General features: G+C 32.6%; 1 long non-coding RNA gene across 3 annotated transcripts; it reads right to left on the bottom strand.

Moving 5' to 3' along the window:
• Nucleotides 1–17,154: 17,154 nt before the first annotated feature.
• LOC133198948 (uncharacterized) lies at nucleotides 17,155–19,649 on the bottom strand. 3 transcript variants are annotated; one of them, XR_009722684.1, is made up of 4 exons: nucleotides 19,615–19,649; nucleotides 19,225–19,494; nucleotides 19,061–19,132; nucleotides 17,155–18,497 (listed from the first exon to the last, which is right to left on the bottom strand). It is a non-coding gene; the product is annotated as an uncharacterized LOC133198948 (long non-coding RNA). The 3 variants fall into 3 exon arrangements; XR_009722682.1 differs by having other exon boundaries at nucleotides 17,155–18,316; nucleotides 18,423–18,497; nucleotides 19,225–19,643; XR_009722681.1 differs by having other exon boundaries at nucleotides 19,225–19,643.
• Between the last annotated feature and the right edge of the window lie 1,867 nt (nucleotides 19,650–21,516).

Genomic DNA, 21,516 nt, shown 5'->3' with positions numbered 1-21,516 from the left:
CTATTTTAAACCCCAGAAACTTGGCGAGACACTTAATCAATATTATGCACATGTAGTTTTATGAAATATAACTGGAGAAAAAAAATCGATTAAAAAATAAAATTCGTTTTTTTTTTTTTAAATTAAATGTTGACACAACTAGACTTTTTTCTATTACAATTTTTGTGAAGTTTCATTAAGATTGTCTACTGCGAGAGCACCTGTGAAAAAATTACAGAAAGTACATTTGTAACCATATGTCGCCCCCTCCCCCTCATATATAAGTACTGGCATGATATTTTATAGCAGAAGGGGTAAATTGGCTCTTAAGGGAATCGCACTTTACAACTGTTACACAGAGTAGGGATTTCCCCGGAAAATTGAATGTGGTGTGAGATTTCTGATGAAGGGGAAATTATACTCAAGAGCCAGTTTTCCGAAAAAGACTTTAGAGGGGAAAGACCGGTATAAAGTTCTTGTTTTAATTTTGGGCTTTTGTACTGATATGTTTTTTGAATCGGTAGATAGGTTCTAGAATTATAGGAGGTCGCTAAACGGAAAAAAAAATTAAATGGCCTTATACTGAATTAAACTTTTCTTGTTTTTTTTTTCTTCACCCCAAGTAGTTAAGCTCTCTTTATAAATGGGGGGGGGGGGGGTTACTGACATGCAAAAAAGAAGGGATTGGGATGTTTCGCTATTAAAAGCCCTACTAAATTGGAAAAAAAAACTAGCCAGAAAAAATAAAATTCAGAAACCCTTTCTTTACCTTTTTCGTGGAGGGGGGGGGCTCTCATTCTCATTTTAGCAAAGAGAGAGAGAGAGGGGGGGAACAATAACGTGATATGTTTAGATATTGCTGCAGCAAAATAAAGAGGGGGTATCGGCCTTTGAATGAAAATTTTCAGAATATTTAAAACAAAAGATTGTTCTAAAATGGTACTCCGGACCTGCAGAAAATTGGAAAAAAAGAGCACGGCGATACAATTTGACGCTCCCGACGTCATTCGTATATATGTAGTGTGTAAAATGACGTTATTCGTACCTGTGACAAAATGGCAACATCTATATTAATGCTTGCGTTTATTTCATGTAGATGATAACCGTAAAAATTGTGTTATTATCTAATACAGTATGAAATGTTCTTTCAAGATACAGTAATGATTGGTATATATATGACATTAATTTATGTATATTTGATATGTAACTGAGACATATTAAGTACTCGTGCGTGCATAACAAAATGGCTACACTTAACAAAGCCTTACTAATATTAACGTATCAGCAGTTATATAGCATGTATCAACATAACTAATTTTAGAAACATATGTACTTAAAGATTATTCATCAAAATTTATCTTTTTGTGGCATTTATGTCTAGTACACATCGCCATGCGTGCTAATGTCAACTTTAGGAAACGATTTTTTCCTGTTGGACATATTACTTACGCACTGTAAATACAGCCCAAACTCGTGAAATTGAGAAAATGATGCTAAAAATTCAACAATATCATAAAGAATGCATACATATTATTGTATTTACTAAATTTTATTTGAATTAGAGGATTGGAAGTGGATCTTTTTATATCTTGAAGTTGCGCGAACAATAATTTATGTAACGTTGGACACGGGAATTTCGCCGTAATAACCAATAATGAATAAAGCCATATCATAGCTAAGATATTTTTATATTATTAAAAAGAGAATTTTTAGAATAATTTATTACCTTGGTAAAAATAATTAATTTCATTTTTAATTTCTAGTATCTTTATCATCTTGAAAACGCCAGTTTCTTTATGACCTTTAAAGAGTCAGATTTTATAGTACCAACATCGTGCGCAACGTCTTAACGTTCAAATTAATTAATGTATAATGCATTTATTTAGTAAACGTACAAAACACCAAGTTCGAATTTCCTCGACACGTCACAACAATGAATATTATCAAGTATCAAACATTTAAATAGAAATAATACGCATTGCATACATGAAAATATAATTAACCTTACACATTCATCACATTTGGTCAGTCGCTGCCGTGATTCGAACACGCGACCTTCCGATCATGGAGCGAGTGCTCTACTGACTGATCTACCGTGACGGATTTTCCAGGTACAATTACATCGTCAAATGTACAGACAAAAACCGTAAGTTTTACTTGAAGAGTTTGGATCCTGCCATCAAAAGTAATGAGAATTTTTTATCAAGTATGCGCTTCTTTTGGCGCTACAGAGCATTTAGTTTTACCTTTTTGCACTGTAAATACGTCTTACACATAAATCAATTTTTAAAGTTTTTCCTTCAATATGTTTTGTTCAAATTAATTATGGTGAACAAATACTGTCTTATTTCATCTTAAATAGACACATTAAAATTTGTAACAACGAAGAAATTTTCGAATTACTCCGCATGTTCAATTATTTGACCTTTTTGCACTCAAACATTTTCATTTTTCTGGCATTAAAATTTAACAAGCAAAAAAATCATTTGAAAGTAATAACATTTTACTGAATTTAAGAAGAATGGTTAAAAGTATCGTATATATTCAGAAAAGAAAATTAAAAGTGGGGGTCTGTGATTTTAATTATTAGATATTACTAAAATAGTGCTAATTTTAAGCTTAATTTAGGGCTATTTTTTTCTTCATTTCCACAATATATTTGCTATATTTATCAAATATGATGATAGAATTCATGACAGTTTATTTAATAGATAATTTAGACCAGTATAAAACAGTCCACTGCACAAAATAACTATGTGTGCAGACTGCATGTAAAAATAGGAATCCAAACTTAACATACTTTAAATACTTCGAAAGAGAAAAAAATGATCATTTTCTTCTAAAAAAAAAAACTTCCGCCACAAAATATAGTTCATCACTTAATGCTTTTGGTGTGGAATTTAATCATGGAGTTTTAACTGAATATAGTTAAATTGGCATTGTAGAATCCAAATTTATTGTAAGAATTAAACATTATGCAGAATTTTTGAAATATAGGTTAAGATAAGAATCTGCTCAAAAGCTCAGGAGCGAACCTCGTTAAGTGTACTTGAGCTTCTGGTGGTTCTCAATACCAATACATTTGCTTAGTAAGATGCTCGAGAGCATGCTCTTAATACGATCAAATTTTAGAACAAGGTAGACTATTGACGGATAAGTCGCTGTCACAAGGATTTCAACCATGTCATTTAAAGTCAGCATTTCCTAAATTCTATGGTTGTTATAATGACCTTGTTAACAAATATAACCTATCATTAGGTCGTGTTTTGAACTGACACATTTCATACAAATTGTTCAGCTTTTGTTTTGTACTAAATTTGACTACGGAATATTCTTTCCACCTCAATCAATGCATAGGGCTCACGGCGGCTGTGACCGGTTGACAAGGAATTCTTACTTCTACTTGGCACACGATTCCACCTCTGCAATTTCTATTTTACGCCCATTTCTCAGATATGTATTTCTTGTAAGTTTTTCGAGATTGATCAGTATTTATGATCTTTACTTTTTTTCATTTTAAAAGCAGTTTGATTTCATGGCACAATTCCTAGAGCTTTAAAATAACCCCCTGTATCACGACCCATCCTAAATCGAATAACTGAATACTGAAAATACACATACTAGGATTATTATCCGTCCTGTAGTAGATGTTGATGTAACTGATGCTGACCACTCTTTCTAGATCTACTCTCCACTCTGCTGTCTGTTGCATATCATTTGACATTGTACACTGGTTTCCTACAACTGAGCGGTCAGAATATTTCCCATCCACTGCCTTCGCTGCTCCCCAGTCTGTTTCTTTACCTGGCCAGTTACTTTCCTGCCAGACGGGTCTTCCAAGAGCTAAATTTTCTTTAACAAGCATATTTAGTTTTAAAATTATTTCCTTAAACTTGAAAACAATTAAAATTTTTACTAATATGTTATTCATTAACAAGTGTAATTATTAAATATATAACACATAGATGGGATAATTAAGAAAGACATTTCCTAAAATCTGTTTTGTCTTTTGGAAGATATTGTGCTTTTACTCCTATTAATTGTTTTAAACGCTTACCTATGGCCCGAGTACATATTGCAAAATGTAAGAATTGAATTATTGCAAGGTTCATCTTCAATCTGAAAGGAAATTTAAATAAGAACATACATATACCATCTTCATCTTCGTTTTGTCTTTTAAGTTATTTTGATCTAAACATATAAAGTGAAATTGTCTTTGTTTATTAAAGCCGTTAATTTATATTTGTTAATTTATCTTATATGTTTTATTGTTGTGATATGCATTCATCTAAACACGATACAATTGTTATGTTAAAATATTCCTAAGTTAGGTTAGAGACAGCCAAGGAGCTCGGATCACCGACAAAATATGTCACATATTTTGCATAAAGTTTTAAAAGCTATATTATATTTGAAAAAAAAAAAGATTTCCTCTTTTGCAATTTTTATCTTCTCATTTAGTGGATGATTCCCGAAGTAATATAACCCGGTACTATTACATTTATTTTTTGCCCAACGTAGTAATGTATTCATGTAATCCAAGGGTAACATTTGGTCAACAATGTATGTCGCAATGTGTCTTGAGGGCCAACATTGTAAAGGTACATGTTGGAATACACTAGTAATCGTAATGCCAACATCCGACCAACGATGGGCACGCGTTCAACTGACTGGCTTTCAAGAAAAGTTGCTCAACACAATCAATTCCTGTATTTCTTTTTTATTTCCATGATAACACCAGAATGAATTTTATCAATTTTGGAAAATCAACTTATTCTTAAGACAAGTGTTTAAGAGTTTTCTGGTCTCTTTATTAAAAAATCTTATTGAATGCAATCAACAGAGGAAAAATGAAGACAGTTCAATGATTTCTCAAGTTTATTTCCACATCAATATTATCACTTCAAAATTCCTCTAAATGGGAATCCACGATTTCAAATTTGTAGAACGTAGGAATGTTAAAAGTGCATTTTCAACTGTCCTAACTTCGTATCACATTTGAATCAACCACTCCTCTTTCCTGTTCATGCGATTGTTGTTTCCTTATTCTAGAATCAATGCCTCCTACACAAACTGTTACATCAAAGGCCGTATGGCATAGATGATTTTATCACCACCAGTTGCTATGAATGATAAGAATACCATATTTTAAATTCATGTACTTTCAAAACTAGTAGCTTAAACAGACAACTAATTAATGTGCATGCAGATTTTCAGACAAATAATATCTTTGCACAAGTTGATAAATTTTTACATAAAGCATAAGTTTAATTTTAACATAACATTAAATTAAATTAGTCACACATATTACAACTATTCTTACATTTCATCCATTTTATCTTTCTTGTGTTTAAACGTTTGCTTTGTTCAAGTGTGGACGTGATAAAAAGTGACCGCCCAGAGTTGGCAAGTTCTGATTAAGATGACCATCTCCTAGGAATCTTCCTGAGCAACTGAATATCTACACTGACCTTATCATTCACAACTTTATTTATTATCTAAAATAAAACTTCTACTTGCAATTTTCGTACGTTACTAATATAAAATAATTAATAAAATATTACTTTACATAATCTAGGTTCTGGAATAATTTTTCATTTTAAATAAAACCAAAATTAAATGAATAATTTAGAAAAAAAAATACCTCATCTCTTTAACCATGTTAGTAACCAGTTTTTGTTTATAAGATGTTATGAAGAAACTACAATGCACCTCGGCTGGCCAGCATTACATTCCTAACACAGTGACCATGATTCATGTAAACCTTTTTCAGTTGGAGATACGTTTGGCCAACATTACATTCCTAACTCACACTGGCCTTGTTTATGCCAACATTTACTCTGATGGACAATGGATCTACAGTTGGCCGACATCGTATGGCTCGCAGTAATATTCATTGGGCAACATTGGAACAATTTAAAGATCACGCCTGCTAACACTAGGCAAACATACTGTTATCATATAAAATAACAACGTTATGTGTGCATTACGAACGAATTGGCCAACTTAAGAATTCTAAATTCCTTAGAAAACATAGCAAAAAGGAATTGGTTAACGTTTGATCAACGTTGGGCCAACAAAAGAACCCCAACATAGTTTGGCACTAAAGATTGATGGTATGTTGTTTAACGTCCCTTTCGAGAATTTTTCACTCATAATATGCATCAATAGAATTTAACTCACTAATGAGCCCTCCGGGAGTTTTTTTTTCATTGATTCAAAGGCATAAGTCTCATCATCAGAACAAGATGAAAACAATGTACTTGTCATGTTCAGTCAATCTGAATACGTTTTTTTTTCTTTAAATCTTAGTAACTTCACTAACTTTTATGTCTTTTTCCAGAATACTCATGAAAGTTTTACATGTGACATCCATGCATTACATAATGCAAGTACATATATTATTTTCAAAACCTGCTATAACAGACCATCCCCAGAACTACATAACAACAATGAAGAAACTCCATATAGAAATTTTTTTAAAATTCTATAAGTAAGGATTGATTGCATCAATCTTGTAAAAAAAAATGATATCCTTGACGAAATAAAAAGCTTGAAGAGAATGTAGATAAAAGTTTTAAGAGAAAATATATAAACTTCCAAAAGATTATTTTCTATAAATCTGTTGAATGTAATTTTTGAGCTCGAATATCTAGTTAGACACAATTGCTGTGGCAGTTTTTCCTGCCAGACATACATGTATCATCACTTCACTTGGTGTCAAGGAAGTGGATTCCTGGATTTATTGTATTGATACACGGTCAGGGTAAATATTTTACCGAGGACTTCTCTATTAAGAACAGCAATAAAGTTTTGAAAAATAATGTTCATGATATCTTTTTTGACTGAAAAAATATATATGACATTTTTATGTTGTATCACAAATTCCTTTTGGTATAAATTGAAGAATCACTATCAGTGTTCGACATTCACCTCGCAGTAAACATGCAGAAGACATAATTTATAAAATACATGTTTGCTTGATATATCTGTTTTGGAGGTGTTTATGTTGTTTGTTTTGACAGCATATTTGGTAAAAGATATTTATTGTTGTACCTTTAAAAACTAGTTCCTATATAAATCTTTACTAAAAAAGTCTAACATTCCTAATGTTTTACTGAGCAGTCACAAAAAGATCGATTTTTGACCGCAGAGTGAGATATTGGACCTGTGGACGAGATATTGGACCGCTTACGCCACATTATGGGCGGGATTAGCTAAGTCTTATTTGCATTCGTTGGTATGGAAGCCAGCGGAAAAGTAAATGTATAGCAAAAAATAAATAAATAAATAAAAGGTATAACAAAACATTTTTGGAATGTGTTCTCGGGCAAAATGCGTTTTGTCGACCCCTCGAACCAAACTGTTTGTCTTCGGCCTAACAGCCTCAGGCAAACCGTTTGGTTCTTGGGTCCGACAAAACGCATGTTGCCCGAGAACATAGTCAATAAATGTATAGTGAGATACATGTAAATGCCATTTCTACATAGCACTATAGAGTTCTTGTTGAAAAGGGACCGTTCAGATATTCAAGAAGTTTTCCTGGTTATATATAATTAGACAATGGCAACTCTCAGATCAGTGAAGTTACTTATTTTAAAATTCCAATGATTTGAATTCGATATAAACTACATACAAAGGACAAACAGCGCAATCTTACCTTACAAATGTAGAGAACTCGATAACAAAGGTAAAACATACATGTACATTGATATACGATGAAAACCAGGAAGTATATTTCCTACTAGGCATAAATATCCTTCATCGGTCTTGTTTGAGATAAAGCACCATATAGATAAAACATACATTGATATATGATCAAGACCAGGAAGTATATTTCCTACTAGATATAAATATCCTATCAGTCTTGTTTGAAATACTAGTAAAGCATCCTGAAGATCGTACGCTTGCTAGGTCTTACTTATACGGAGATTAACATAAAAGTTCACAGGATTCACTATAAATAAACAAATGAAAGATGATATATCAAAAGTGCAAATCAAATGACACACGAAACAAAAAATATCTCTCGATAAGGTAATGTTTGCCTTTTAAACATTGGTTTGCTTCTTTACCTTTTCTTTCGCACAAAACGGATATAATTTCAAAGTAGGTCAGGTATGTATGCATGGGTTATATTTAAGGAAATATTTTTCAAGTCTCTCTGGTATTGATACATGTACAGTATTTACCCTGGTATCATTCCATTTGCAACAGTTAGCTTTTACTCAGTTGCAAAACACTTAAAAGTAATCGGCAATACGGACAGGAACTTGAACATAATAAAATAACGATAAGAGTCAACAAAGGTTTACAATATTACCCCCCCCCCCCCTTCGACAAATTTTCGATTGGTCGAATACGATAAACCTTGTTCGGGTTTTGAAAATGGAAAATCACTGGACGTTCATCCTTTTTTCAAAGATCGCTTTGCGTTCTAACATAACGTCATTTCAGGGTCTCTGAGACGTCGTGCACAGTATTTGGGTTTTAACTTAGTAATTTGCACCAGTAAAGGACGAGCGCTTGTAGTTTTTAGTCATTTGTTCAGTTTTGTCTGCATAGATTTTTCTGCCTATTTGCATATAACTTCTATAACGTCCTATGATGAAATATTCTTTAATAGATTCCCAATACTGGCCGATTCCGACCACATGTAATTTAGTAGCATTTCGTTGCGTTCCATGCTTTTGACAAGTAACAAGGAAAGATTTGAATGCTTGGTAAAGTATTTTCACTAATTAGCAACATCCAAGGTAAAAGTAAGGTAATATGTGAAAATGTGCAAAACAAGAGGTAAACAAATGTTTCTTTAAAAAAATTATAAGCAAGTATTTGAAGAAATTGGTAGTGTGATTTTGATATCTAATCAGTTTTGTTACTATGACGCAAATAGCGTATTATGATATTTTACGAGACGTAGATTACAGATGTGAAGTTTATTCTGTTTTAAATGGACGATGAAATAAAGATTTTTTTCCCCTAATTTCCTAACAAATAAAATTTTATACTGAAAATACTATCTTAAAGAAAACAGAGCAAAAAATGAATGTCTAGTCTTATTTGTTTACTTTCTGAATTCTTGACGTTTTTGCGTTTAGACATCGCATAAAATAACGTCTAAAATGGATTTCTTGCATACTTGGTAAAAAAAAACCTAACGTCAGCAGAAAATAATAATAATAATAAAACTAGAGACTCATTACTAGTAATGAGAAGGTCATCCGTTATACTACTTCCTGTTTGCATGAACATGTCTTTTCCAACGTCGGTATTAGCCTAAAACTTATGTAGAAACCAAATAACTTAAAAATTTAATTTTTTGCTTCGTTTCCTGTCAAGACCGGAAGTAATGACCACACATGATTTTTACACGATGCAAATGAACTGATGACTGACTATAAGTCCTGAAAGTTTTAGACTTTAGTCTATTACTGTTGCCGAACAATTGTGAGAACAAATTCTAATTTTGAGGACAGGAAAACACACGACCGGAAGTTAACTGAATAAAAATCTCTGAATTTTCTCTTGACTTTTCCAGTATCTACAGCATATGTAAAAAAAACTTCAAATACTTATATATAAGTGATATTTATGAGAAAGTTAAACCACGAAATAACATACAAATGTAGTTTATCTCTTAAAACCGAAGTTTAAAGTCTTTGTTTCCGGTGGAATCTAACATATTTCAAAATAGAGAAAGAGAAGCAATAAAGTGACGCAAGATTTAATTTTAAAAAGAAAAGTTGAAATTTTCAATTTCTTTGATCACTTCCTGTGACGACCGGAAGGGACGGCTTATGCGTTTAACCCTATGTGTTTTGCCTACTCAACAAGGTTTATTACTCCTATAAATTTGGTGTCTTAATCTCATGCCAATTCCAAAATCTTGCTGAAACAACTTTTCATTTTGAGGACAAGAAAACACGCGACCGGAAGTAAATTTTACTAAGATACTTCACGTCACTCTAAACATCTGCAGTCTCAATAACATATATAAAAATCATTTAAAGAACTCTATCTATAGGCGATATGTATGGGAAAATTAAAAACCCTATTATGTAGTTTTTCTCTTATAACCGGAAGTTGTCGTTTTTTGCTTCGGGTGAGACCAACACATATCGTAACTGTGAAAGGATACAATTATATGATGCAAGTCTTATTCAAGAGGAGAAAATTTGAAATTTTTGATTTCTTTGATCACTTCCTGTGACGACCGGAAGTGAAGGCTGACGCTCTTAACCCAAATGGTTTTGTCTAATACTCCTATAAGTTTGGTGTCTAAATCTCTTACTGTTTCCGAGATCTCACTCGGACAAGTTCTCATTTTGCGGGCATTTAAACACGCGACCGGAAGTGAATTTTACAAAGATATTTGACGTTACTCTAGACATTTGCAGTCTTGATAACATATTCAAAAATCAGTTCAAATACATTATCTATAAAAAAATATTTATGGGAAAGTAAAATACTTTTTTCTGCAATGGTTGCAACAGATAATTCCGTGGGGAAAAAAAAGATATTTCATTCATACATCAATACCTGTATCAATTATCATATAAAGTAGGTTTAAGTTCGTATAATATTGTAGTTTTGATTGACATCATGAAATATTCCATTGATGGAATAGCCCATTGCTTGGGAATTATTTCATACGTGGCCCTGATAAACCGGCTCTAACTATAAAGTTTAAAAACTTAGAATCTTGTCAGTAGAAACTTGTCAGTAAATATTTCTGATTTTTCTATAATTCACAATATATCTGTGCTGCCCCACGGTACGGAACCCGCAGCCAGAATAAACCACTAGACCTCTAAAGTGTTGACTGACTTTATTGGTAGATGATTGGTAAAAAGCTGGAACAAAAGAAAATTTGGTATAAGAATAAATTAACAAACAAAGAGCACAAGGTGACTTATAAAAAGAATACAATCCCAATTTATGGCACAAACTGGTTTCCATACATAAAAATTTTTATCAAGCCCCTAGTTTAGTAATTCCTGAATTTAAACACAATAATCTGAGCCAAACACATATTCAAGTAATACTGATAATATAAACTTTACATGTACATAAAGAGTGATACATAATAATACTGAACTATATCAATTTAAGAGACTAGATAGCACAATGAATAAGTCACGTGATCAACAGTAGTAAACAATCTAAATCAATTCCGTTTGATATCAAATTGATACACAAATAAGAAACGAAATGAGGCAAATCTCAACTGCTTCACAGTCACTAAATAAATGTCATAACTTACACTGTGGTCAGCTTCCCGAAACAAAAACATGAACACATATTGCTTCGCCGGAAGCACATGTACCCCGTTAGCACATGGGGAAAGTCAGGTATGGAAGCTGTGGCGGAACAATATCTGTGTATTTATTCCAGTAGGATTGGTTTTGCCTTACTATTTTGTACTTCTAGAGTCTTAATTTGTATTTCTTCACTCTTTCTATTTCCACTAGCTTTGGGTTGTAAAAACCTTACTATAAAACCTCTTAGTTCGCATTCAGTTGTATCCCACTTCTATTGATTATTGTTTAAAATGGGGTATTTTTCTTTGAACTCTGCAATCCTATGCAAATACCTCACACCTCATCTCGTAATAAAAATGTAATGAACTTGAAACCAGAAGTTTCTGACGAGACTGTAGCTCTACTGGTTTGTACTTATAATAATGGAAGATATTTAAAGTAGCACTTGGACTTGAAACTTTGCAACAGTAATATATAGTATAACTATCCTTGTTGTAGTCTCTTTTTGTGGCAAGATTTATTGCATTCAGACTAAAACTGTAGGAGGAGTAGCCTTTTAAAAGAATTTTACAGAAATTTCGATTTTAGTAACCATGGCAACATGATTCAACAGAAACAAAAACACAAAAAGACAATTTTGTATCTTAGTGTAGTCTACTTGTGTGCAAGTTATATTGAAATCATATCAAAACTGTAGGAGGAGTAGCATTTTGAAAGTTTTTTCAAGGAAATTTCTATTTTAGTAACACCGTTCATCGAAATCAAAAACCGATACATAGAATTATGTATCTTAGTGTAGTCTACTTGTGTGCCAAGTTATATTGAAATCAGATCAAAACTGTAGGAGAAGTAGCGTTTTGCTTTTCACAGAAATTTCTATTTTTAGTAACCATGGCAACACCGTTCATCGAAATCAAAAACCGATACACAGAATTATGTTTCTTAGTGTAATTTACTTTTGTGCTAAGTTATATTGAAATCAGACGAAAACTGTAGGAAAAGTAGCGTTTGGAAAGTACTTCCCAGAAATATCTATTTTTAGTAACCATGGCAACAGCGTTCATCGAAATCAATAACTGATATACAGAATTAAGCATCTTAGTGTAGTCTACTTGTGTGCCAAGTAATATTAAAATCAGCCTAAAACTGTAGGAGAAGTGAATTTTTAAAAAAATGTTTACAGACGGACAGACAGACATACGGACGGACGACGGACTCCGACCAGTAGAGCTAAAAACCAAAGCCTATATTTTCAAAATGTTTAAAAATTTACATTTAGGATAATTACACTGTGATCTGTTTTATTGATACCCTAAAACCTTGAAAACAAGCCGCGGCTTATGCTGCAATAGTGTCTGTATAGCCCCCTGCTGTGTCCGTATAGCCCCCATGAATAGAGGTCTTTGTACCCACAAATATATTCGGATAGCCCTCATAAATAAAACGGGGGAGGGTCTAACTTTAAAAAGGCGGAGCAAATAAACGTCAGAGCAGTTGGAGAGGGGTATTATTAATATTTATTAATAAGTCTAAATTAAGAATGCAAATAGTAATTTATTAAAGGAAAAGTTTTATAAAACAAGAACGAGAAAAAAACATGGTGGAATTGTATTCTGTAGATATTGGAAACAACAGAGATGTAAGAATTTTAAAAGAAGAGAACAAAATGTCTATCGTTATACGAGAATTATCTGATAAGCAAGAAGAAAATCCAGTAGGAATTGTGTTAAGCATTCATCAGTGGAATAACTTAAATTTGTTGGTAGGATTTGCAACGGAGTCATTACATCAACTGATAAATGAAGAAAATGAAATAAACTTTTTTCGTCGATTAGGTGATGATACGTACATCCAAGTGTACTCGCCATACAAATGTGTAACTTTAAGAAAATTTGTTTCAGCTCCATACTATAACCCACATCTACCGAAACCATATTGCCCCACATATAACCAGGTTAAACTCTGTCCTACTAAAGACGGTATTAGTTTACGAGTTTTAGAGTGGAATCATTTGACGGAGCGCATGAGGATCATCAATGAAATTATCAGACAGCATTCTTAAAAGTTTTGTGACAATATCTTGGATTTCATAAAAAACAATGTTGACAGTATCAGTATTTATCAGTTAAAATACAGGATCTTAATGGATAAAGAAAGAAATATACACGGACAGACATATGAAGAACAAAAATAGGAATTATATTTCGATTTTAATAGACGGAAAGGTTATAAATTTCAAGATGGAATTCATCAGAACGTTCCGTTGTTTTAACAAGAAAATCAAAAACTTCTATTAAATTGAAAGAAAGTAATGACTTCATTTTTTTTTCATTCAAATTGGGATTTGATGCAATAGTTTTTATATAATGAATATGGTCTCAAAATGTATATTACAAACAAGTAATACATTTCTGGTATCAAAACGTATTTGACAAACAATGAAACTTTGTTCATGGTATATATATGAATAAATATAAGTAAGTGTTTCAATAAAAGGTTCACACCTTAGTTTGTACATATAAAGGAAAAATAAAACAGTCAATCAAATACGGGTGAATAGCGATAGATATATAAATAAAAATCGAAGGGGTATGTTTGACTGTCAAAAAAAGTTGCAAATGAAGGAGAGAAAAAAGGAAAGGAGGTGAATGAACAAAGATAAAAGTAAGTGATATTTTTTATTGAAATAATGTTGTTTATAATAGTGAGTTAAATATATTTCAAAAGATGATATACTAAGTAAATGAATTTGACAAATGAAAAGATACATGTACCTTAAATGGGAAATTTATAAAGTCCAAATATATATGAGAAAACGTATAGTCACTTGAAAATAAATATGCACTACTTGTAAATCCCGGGTAATTTTAAAGCTCACTGATATCCTAATTGTGTCATTAAATTATTAATATCCCTTTGTAACACGGCAATGTCTGTAGTAAGTTTTTGTATTTCGCTATCTACAGTTTGAAGTTCATGTACGAGGAAACACTTCTCCGATTTTTTTTTGTCCAAGTCACAAATTAATTTTTCCTCTAACTGTTGAAGCGCATGTAATTGATTATTTTTTGCCGATGTTACATCAACACGAGTTTCAAGCTCCTCATCATGCGAGAATGTGTTCGAACTAAAGAAAAGAAAGATAAAGATTACACATTGAACAAGAACGATAATTGTAAAAATTAAAAGAACCCTTATTCGGGATAAAAATAAGAAACCCTTATTCGGGATAAAAATAAGAAAAGTCTAAACATTCTCACCTTTGAGAGGAAGCTATAGGAGATCCTGGTGACGATGATCTGTAACAAAAAAAAGATCATAAAATAAAAGTTTATATTTAAAAAATTATTTTTTAAAAAAGTTTTTTTTAAAATAATAGTGAAATTAAGTTTTATTTAAAAAAATACCTTGACTCCGTAGATGGTATTGATGACTGGTAAGGGGAGAACCTCCTTTTAAAAAGAAAAAAAGATATGTGTTAACAAATGGGAAATGCTTTATCGTTATTTTAAAAAAAGTGAGATAACATAATAGTGGAAATACCCTGTAATGGTTGATACAGATAACAGAGATGCTTCCGAGGGTGAGCTGAAATATATATGTATATATATTCGTAAAAAAATAAATAATGAAAATATAAAGACTGATATACAAAATAGGATAAATTGTGTGCATAAAAATACCCATAAGAAGGCGTTGTTTCAGAGCATAAGTCTATCAAGTCTTCGTCACTGTAAATTTAAATGAAACGAATTATTAAAGTATGATAAATATAACGAAAGAGCATCTGTAAGATAAAAAGGAGGAGGAGGTTAATCAAACCTTTGCAAATCTTTATATGTAGTGCGGAGCTGTGGATTTTTAATCAACCTATAAAACAATAAAACTAATCTTACTAAGGATGCAATAAAAGAGAGAGAAGTACATGTATCAATGAAGAAGACTGTGATAAAGTTATACTTACATTTCAGAGATCATTTTTTGGGCCATTCTGGAAGAGTGTTTTAAGGGATGGGAAATAATTTCCAAACGTTAGCTTAAAATTGCAATTTGTAATGTATTATATGGGTGATACTGTGTTATATAGGATAAAATATGTAAATGAGGAGCAAGATGAAACACGTCAAAAGTGAATGAAGACAAAACAATGAGTACTTATATCAATCTGGAAAAATAAAAAATAAACATATATTTAATGAACTACCTTCGAAAGCAAATTCTGTAAATGTGTATTTTAAAAAGTCTATATATATATATATATATATATTAAAAAAAGGGGGGGGCTTAAAGAAAACAAAGTTTACGACATGTTTATAAAATGCATAGAAAAAAAGAAACGAAATGAAAAGATAGAGAACGTTTTATTTAAACACCCGTCATTAAGTATTACAGAAAAGTATTTAATAAATGTCAAAGAATCAGAATACCGATCTAAGTTATCATCTTTTACAGTGAAAATGAAGTCAATTATTAATATTTTGTTGTAAAAAAAAATACAATACAAAAATAGTAAATATGTCATATAAGGTAATTTAATTATTAAAATAAATGAAGAAGGGCTGCAGGATTGTTAATTATAACCACGGATATTGATGGCATCTTAAGTGCTCGGGAAGACGACGAATCAGCCGAATATCCCGATGAACAGCAGAAAGTAGGGAATATCCTCGTTTCACACTGTTCTGTATATAAACTACTTCCAATGGACTACGAATTTCATTGTCAGTTCCATTAACAAAAATGTTGATGCAACGGTGGACAAGTCGTAAAGAGTTTCGTCGTACTATCAAACGTCCTGCAGAGGTAGTGATAAAGGGAACGAGCCATGTATCTAACGATCCATTAATATATGTAATTTCCCTCAGAACTGCTTGTTTAGAATTTTGAACATCTTTATTCCAAAGGCACACCATCATGTAAATCCGGTACCGTATTTCATACGGCAGAGCGGCTGCTAAGAGAAATACTTCTTCTATAAAACTACAAGAGATTTTTAAAAAAGCTTGTCAGTCATTGCCTATTTTATTTTAAAGAAATCATTTTTTTTAAGAAAAAAAGTTATAAAAAAAAAAAAATACTTGCATTGCTGAATCCATTTCTGACAACTATCCAAAAAAATTAAGGAGAAATGTAGGTTCACAAAGTTTTACGAAGTCAAATAAATGATATTTAAAAAAAAAAAAACAGTGGAGAAACGAGAAAGTTAAGGGAGTCTGAAAGTCTATACAGAATGTTTAGTGCACGACATTTTCCCTATTCAAATTCACTGATTTTGTCAAGAAGAAAGCGGGACAATCTGATAACGCTTAGAACAAAACAAAATAGAGTTATCTCCATTGATTTATACTGGAAATCATCGGCAGATTGACATTATCAAATCAATATATATATATATAATACAGTAGTTTTATTATGATGATAAAAAGTAGGCTTTTGTTTCACTCTGAGGGTGGCCAAGTAAATTTCAGTTCAACTCCAGGGTAATTCAGTCCACAGTAGCATGTATAAATGCTCAAATATATGCCATGCCACTGAAGGAATACAAACACTTTCTATAATAGTTTATGTTTTCTCACACAAGGAAACAAAAAACAAAACAATGTAAGTCAGAAGGCATTTATTAATATCAAGATATATGGAAACAACACGTTATGGGAATGTGCATGAACAAAGTTCAAAACGCGTTATGGGAATGTACATTAATAAAAGTTTAGTTTCATTAAAGCGTTAAAGCAATATGAACAAACAATACCATTATAGTTCAATTATATAAACTTCAGAACAATGAGGTAAATAAGTTAGCATCAATATATAAACGATGCTTTTAAAACAAAGTCATCTTTCTCCTATATAGGGTTGTCCGTAAAGTTCATAGACAAGTTATTAAACAAAGATGTGTCATTAATTTTACTTAAAAAAGCAATATGAAAGAACTAAGTATTTCCTGACTATTAATACATTGGTAAAGAACGTGACAATTCTTAAATATATAGTCGTTCGATCCACAGGATTTAAAATCCAGACATTAAATAATTGAAAAATGATCACAAAAATGTACCTGAATTCTTAAAAGTAATGTAAATTTACCCAAAGCAATTGTTCAAACTTGTAATAAATGAAAAGAATTATACTTTATGGCTGAGGATCGCATATCCTTAAAAAAAGTGATACAGTGTAAATTTTCAACTAAACATGTAATTTACGAAGATATGGGATAATGTAAAAAGATGTATTCAGGAATGTATAAAAATATGAAAAAATCATGAGTTTTGTTCCACAAAATACAAATGAAAAGAAAAAATCAAAGAAGACCCCCAAAAAATTTCAAATTCTTATACTTTGCCTGGGCCCTAGTTACCGCAGGACTTGCATCTGACGGGTCTCTAGGATTTCTCCGTTTCGCCGCCCCCAAGGCCAACTTGTCAAACTCGACAATCAATTCATCCTCAGTAGTGTCCTCCTCGTCATCTATGTAGCGGGGAACCAACTCCACTATGGGAATGTCAGCCGGAATCAGGTGGCGGTTGCGGCGGCGGCGGCGATACACCACACAAATGATAACAAATGCAAGGCCGGTAGGGAGGGTGACACCGAGGACGATAGATGCGACTACACAAACAAAGAAAAGACGTAAACAAAGGATATAAAGCAACAATGGATAATAAAAGCGTGCACAATAGAAAGTTTTATGCAATTGAAACATTTAAACGACTATGCACTTGATATCGGTTCTTCGTATATATTTGAAGACATGGATGAATGAAATGAAAAAGTATCTGTTGAAGATTCATTTGGATCATCTTCATTTCGATAGATCAGATTTTGATCATTTAATAAAGTAATTGATGTTTGTCTGTAAACATTTGCATGAGCTAAACATATGCTTTGAGTTAATTTATGCTTATTATTGATGCGTTTATAGCGTTTTAAAAAGAATAAAGGAAAGGCTACAACAGGTATGATTAAAAAGGACAAAAAGCTCAGATACAGAAAGCCATGCTGTGTAGGTCTAGTAAAAGTAGGTAAGGTGCTATTGATATATAAAGGAAAAACTATTACTGTTGAGTTTGTGTCTGAAAAGAAAAACAAAATTACACAATTAGGAAATTAATCAATTTAAAAAAAGAGAAAAGAAAATGCCAAGTGATTGATTATTAAAGAAATGATTTTCAGTATTACTTTGTTCAGTGCTGTTTTTTGTATACGCCAGAGAACTGGTGTTGAGAAATACATGTGTTGCTTGTGTTCCATAACCTGTAGTATCACACAGTCAGAAAATTAAAATTGGATGAGACAGAAAAATTAAAGAAACTATCAGTATTACTTTGTTTAATCGCAGGGGCATCTTATCCACTCTGTTCTCTACTTCACATAATAAAAATGCGCTCGGAAGACCTCGGGTACTACCCTATTGTCATCCGAGTTTCTTGGGCGAAGAGTTGCACACTGTGCAGAAAGCTGGGATTTTCGTTGGCTAAAAGCTATTTTCGATGGATATATATGGAATATTTTTAGCCTGGATAAGTACTAAGACATCATTTGCGCTAGTTCATTTCAGGATTTGTGTAACTTTTCTCAAGTAAGTTGTGTGTTTTTTTTGACTTAGTTTAAAAGGATCGTGTGCTACTTTCGATTTAGAACAGAGTGGAAAAGATGCTCTGTGGTTTAATGCGACAGAGAATCGGTAAACGGAAAAACATGTGTTTTTTCCGAGTTCCGTAGTCTACATATAATTTTCTTTTTATCAAATTGTATATATAAAAACGCAAAACACATAATGTATATTTATTTTTGTCTAAAAATTTCATGATATTTACTTTGTCCTGTAGATGAATGAGAGGCAGATGGGGTGACCAATTCTGGTGTGCCGCCCTGCTCACTCGTTGTCGCTTTTTAAAAAAAAAAAGGAAAGGGGGAAATTAAATGACCAAACAGAAATTTTTAAGTATATTTCATTACGTAGAAAGACATGATCACTTACTTTGTCCGGTACCCAGGGGGCGGGGGGAGGCAGATGGGGTGACCAATTTTAAGGTACCGCCCTGCTCACTCGTAAGCACTTTAAAAAAAAAACAAGGAAAAGGGGGGGGGGATATAAAAGATCAAACAAATTTTTTAAAAGTATATTTCATTAATAACCAAAGAGAGAGAGAGAGAGAGAGAGATAACTTACTTTGTCCCGGTACTTAGGGGGCGGGGGAGGCAGATGGGGTGACCAATTTTGAGGTACCGCCCTGCTCACTCGTAAGCACTTTAAAAAAAAAAACAAGGAAAAAAGGGGGGGATATAAAAGATCAAAGAGAAATTTTTTAAAAGTATATTTTATTAATAACCAAAGAGAGAGAGAGAAAGAGAGAGAGACATAACTTACTTTGTCCGGTACTCAGGGGGGAGGCTGATGGGGTGCCGCCCTGCTCACTCGTTGTCGCTTTTAAAAAAAAAAGGAAAGGGGGAAATTAAATGACCAAACAGAATTTTTTTAAGTATAATTCATTACGTAGGGGGGAAAAAAGAAAGACATGATCACTTACTTTGTCCGGTACTCAGGGGGCGGGGGGAGGCCGATGGGGTGACCAATTCTGAGGTGCCGCCCTGCTCACTCGTAAACGCTTTAAAAAAAACAAGGAAAAGGGGGGGGGGATATAATAGATCAAACAGAATTTTTTAAAAAGTATATTTCATTAATAACCAAAAAGAGAGAGAGAAAGAGAGAGACATTACTTAATTTGTCCGGTACTCAGGGGGCGGGGGGAGGCCGATGGGGTGACCAATTCTGAGGTGCCGCCCTGCTCACTCGTTGTCGCTTTAAAAAAATAAAAACCCAGAATGATTCTTGTGACATAAGAGAGAGAGAGAAAGAAAAACAAAATATGTCAATTCATCGTTTAAAATTTAAACAGAAAGTAATTTATACCCGCTTGTGTTGTCTTCAACTGGGAGGAGGAGGAGGAGGAGGAGGAATGGCCATTATCGACTAAAAAAAGTTATGAGAGAGTGAAAATAAAGTATTCTGGGAAAATATGAAAAAAAGTATGCTAGAAAAATATTTTTTAAAAAAAAGTATTCTATCAAACAAACAGACAAAAAATTTTTTTTTTTCTCTGTCTGTACACCTTCTTTGTTTTTAAAGCAATGTTGCGTTTATTTTCTTTTAAAAATTAAAATCAGTTTTTTATATATAAAAAAAGAGAAATTCATTACCTCGCCTAGGATGGAATACACCGCTGTCAATAATCGTCATCTCATCAGTGTCATACAAAATGCGGTGTGTCCCCGCAGAAAACTCGACGTGAAGGACACGCCTTTGGATCTCCTTATACGAGAAAACAATACAACTGCATTCTCCCTTACATTTATTAAAGTCAGATGTGCAACAAAAAGTTGCACTTCTGCAAGATTCGGCACTTATCCCCATGATCACTGTTAGACAAAAAAAGAACACTGTCGCTTCTCTGGCTGCCATGTTGAAAAGTGAAAAAAAATGTCTCACGGGTACAAAAGTTGAATAGTCCAAAAAAAAAAGTACTATAAAAGACGAGTCCAGTACAATAAAGGATGAAAGGGGGGATTATGACATCAAAGACACTGTTGCTGTATCAAACAAAAATGAAAAAAAGATCGGACGAGTCTAAAAAAAAAACAACGTGGGAAGGGTCCAGTAAAAGGTCACCTACATATGATGATAATGCGTATTATGTAGATAAGAGAGAGAGAGAGAGAGGAATATCAAATATACTTGATATCGCCATTCTAACACGCAATCCCATATCAAACAAGAGGCCCAAGGGCCTTATCGGTCACCTGAGTACAACAATTTAGAGGATCCATAAACTGATAAATGAAGCTTTGTTGCCCAATAGCAAGAAAAATACTATGATTATGATCAAAAAAATAATTGGTCTAGTATCTTTCTATCTGTCCCCCATTTACCACTATTACCATACAGACTTTTAATAAAATGTCTATATTATTACCTCTCACATTGGCCTCACTTGGCTTTTGCAGAACATTTAAGAAGATAAGTTATTTTTGTTTCATTTTTATTCATCTATTATTTCCAAGTTACCTGATTATTAAAACTATGAAAGTACTTTTTGTATTATACAATAAAAGTTCTTGCATAATTCTCTTATTCTATTAACCTTTCAAATACATTTTCTACAGTGATTAATAATCAAAAGTGAATGGCAAAGGGGAATAACTTCACTCAATAGAATACAAATTAATAGATCCCTGGCCAGGACCAGAACACTTGACTAAATGGTCCAAATTT

This window comes from Saccostrea echinata, unplaced genomic scaffold (genome assembly GCF_033153115.1).
Source record: "Saccostrea echinata isolate AGI-Se365-2 ecotype Australia unplaced genomic scaffold, CSIRO_AGI_Sech_v1 ptg000033l, whole genome shotgun sequence".
Classification (NCBI taxonomy): domain Eukaryota; kingdom Metazoa; phylum Mollusca; class Bivalvia; order Ostreida; family Ostreidae; genus Saccostrea; species Saccostrea echinata.
The sequence above is the reverse complement of the archived record's forward strand: the minus strand, read 5'-3'. Positions and strand labels throughout refer to the sequence as shown.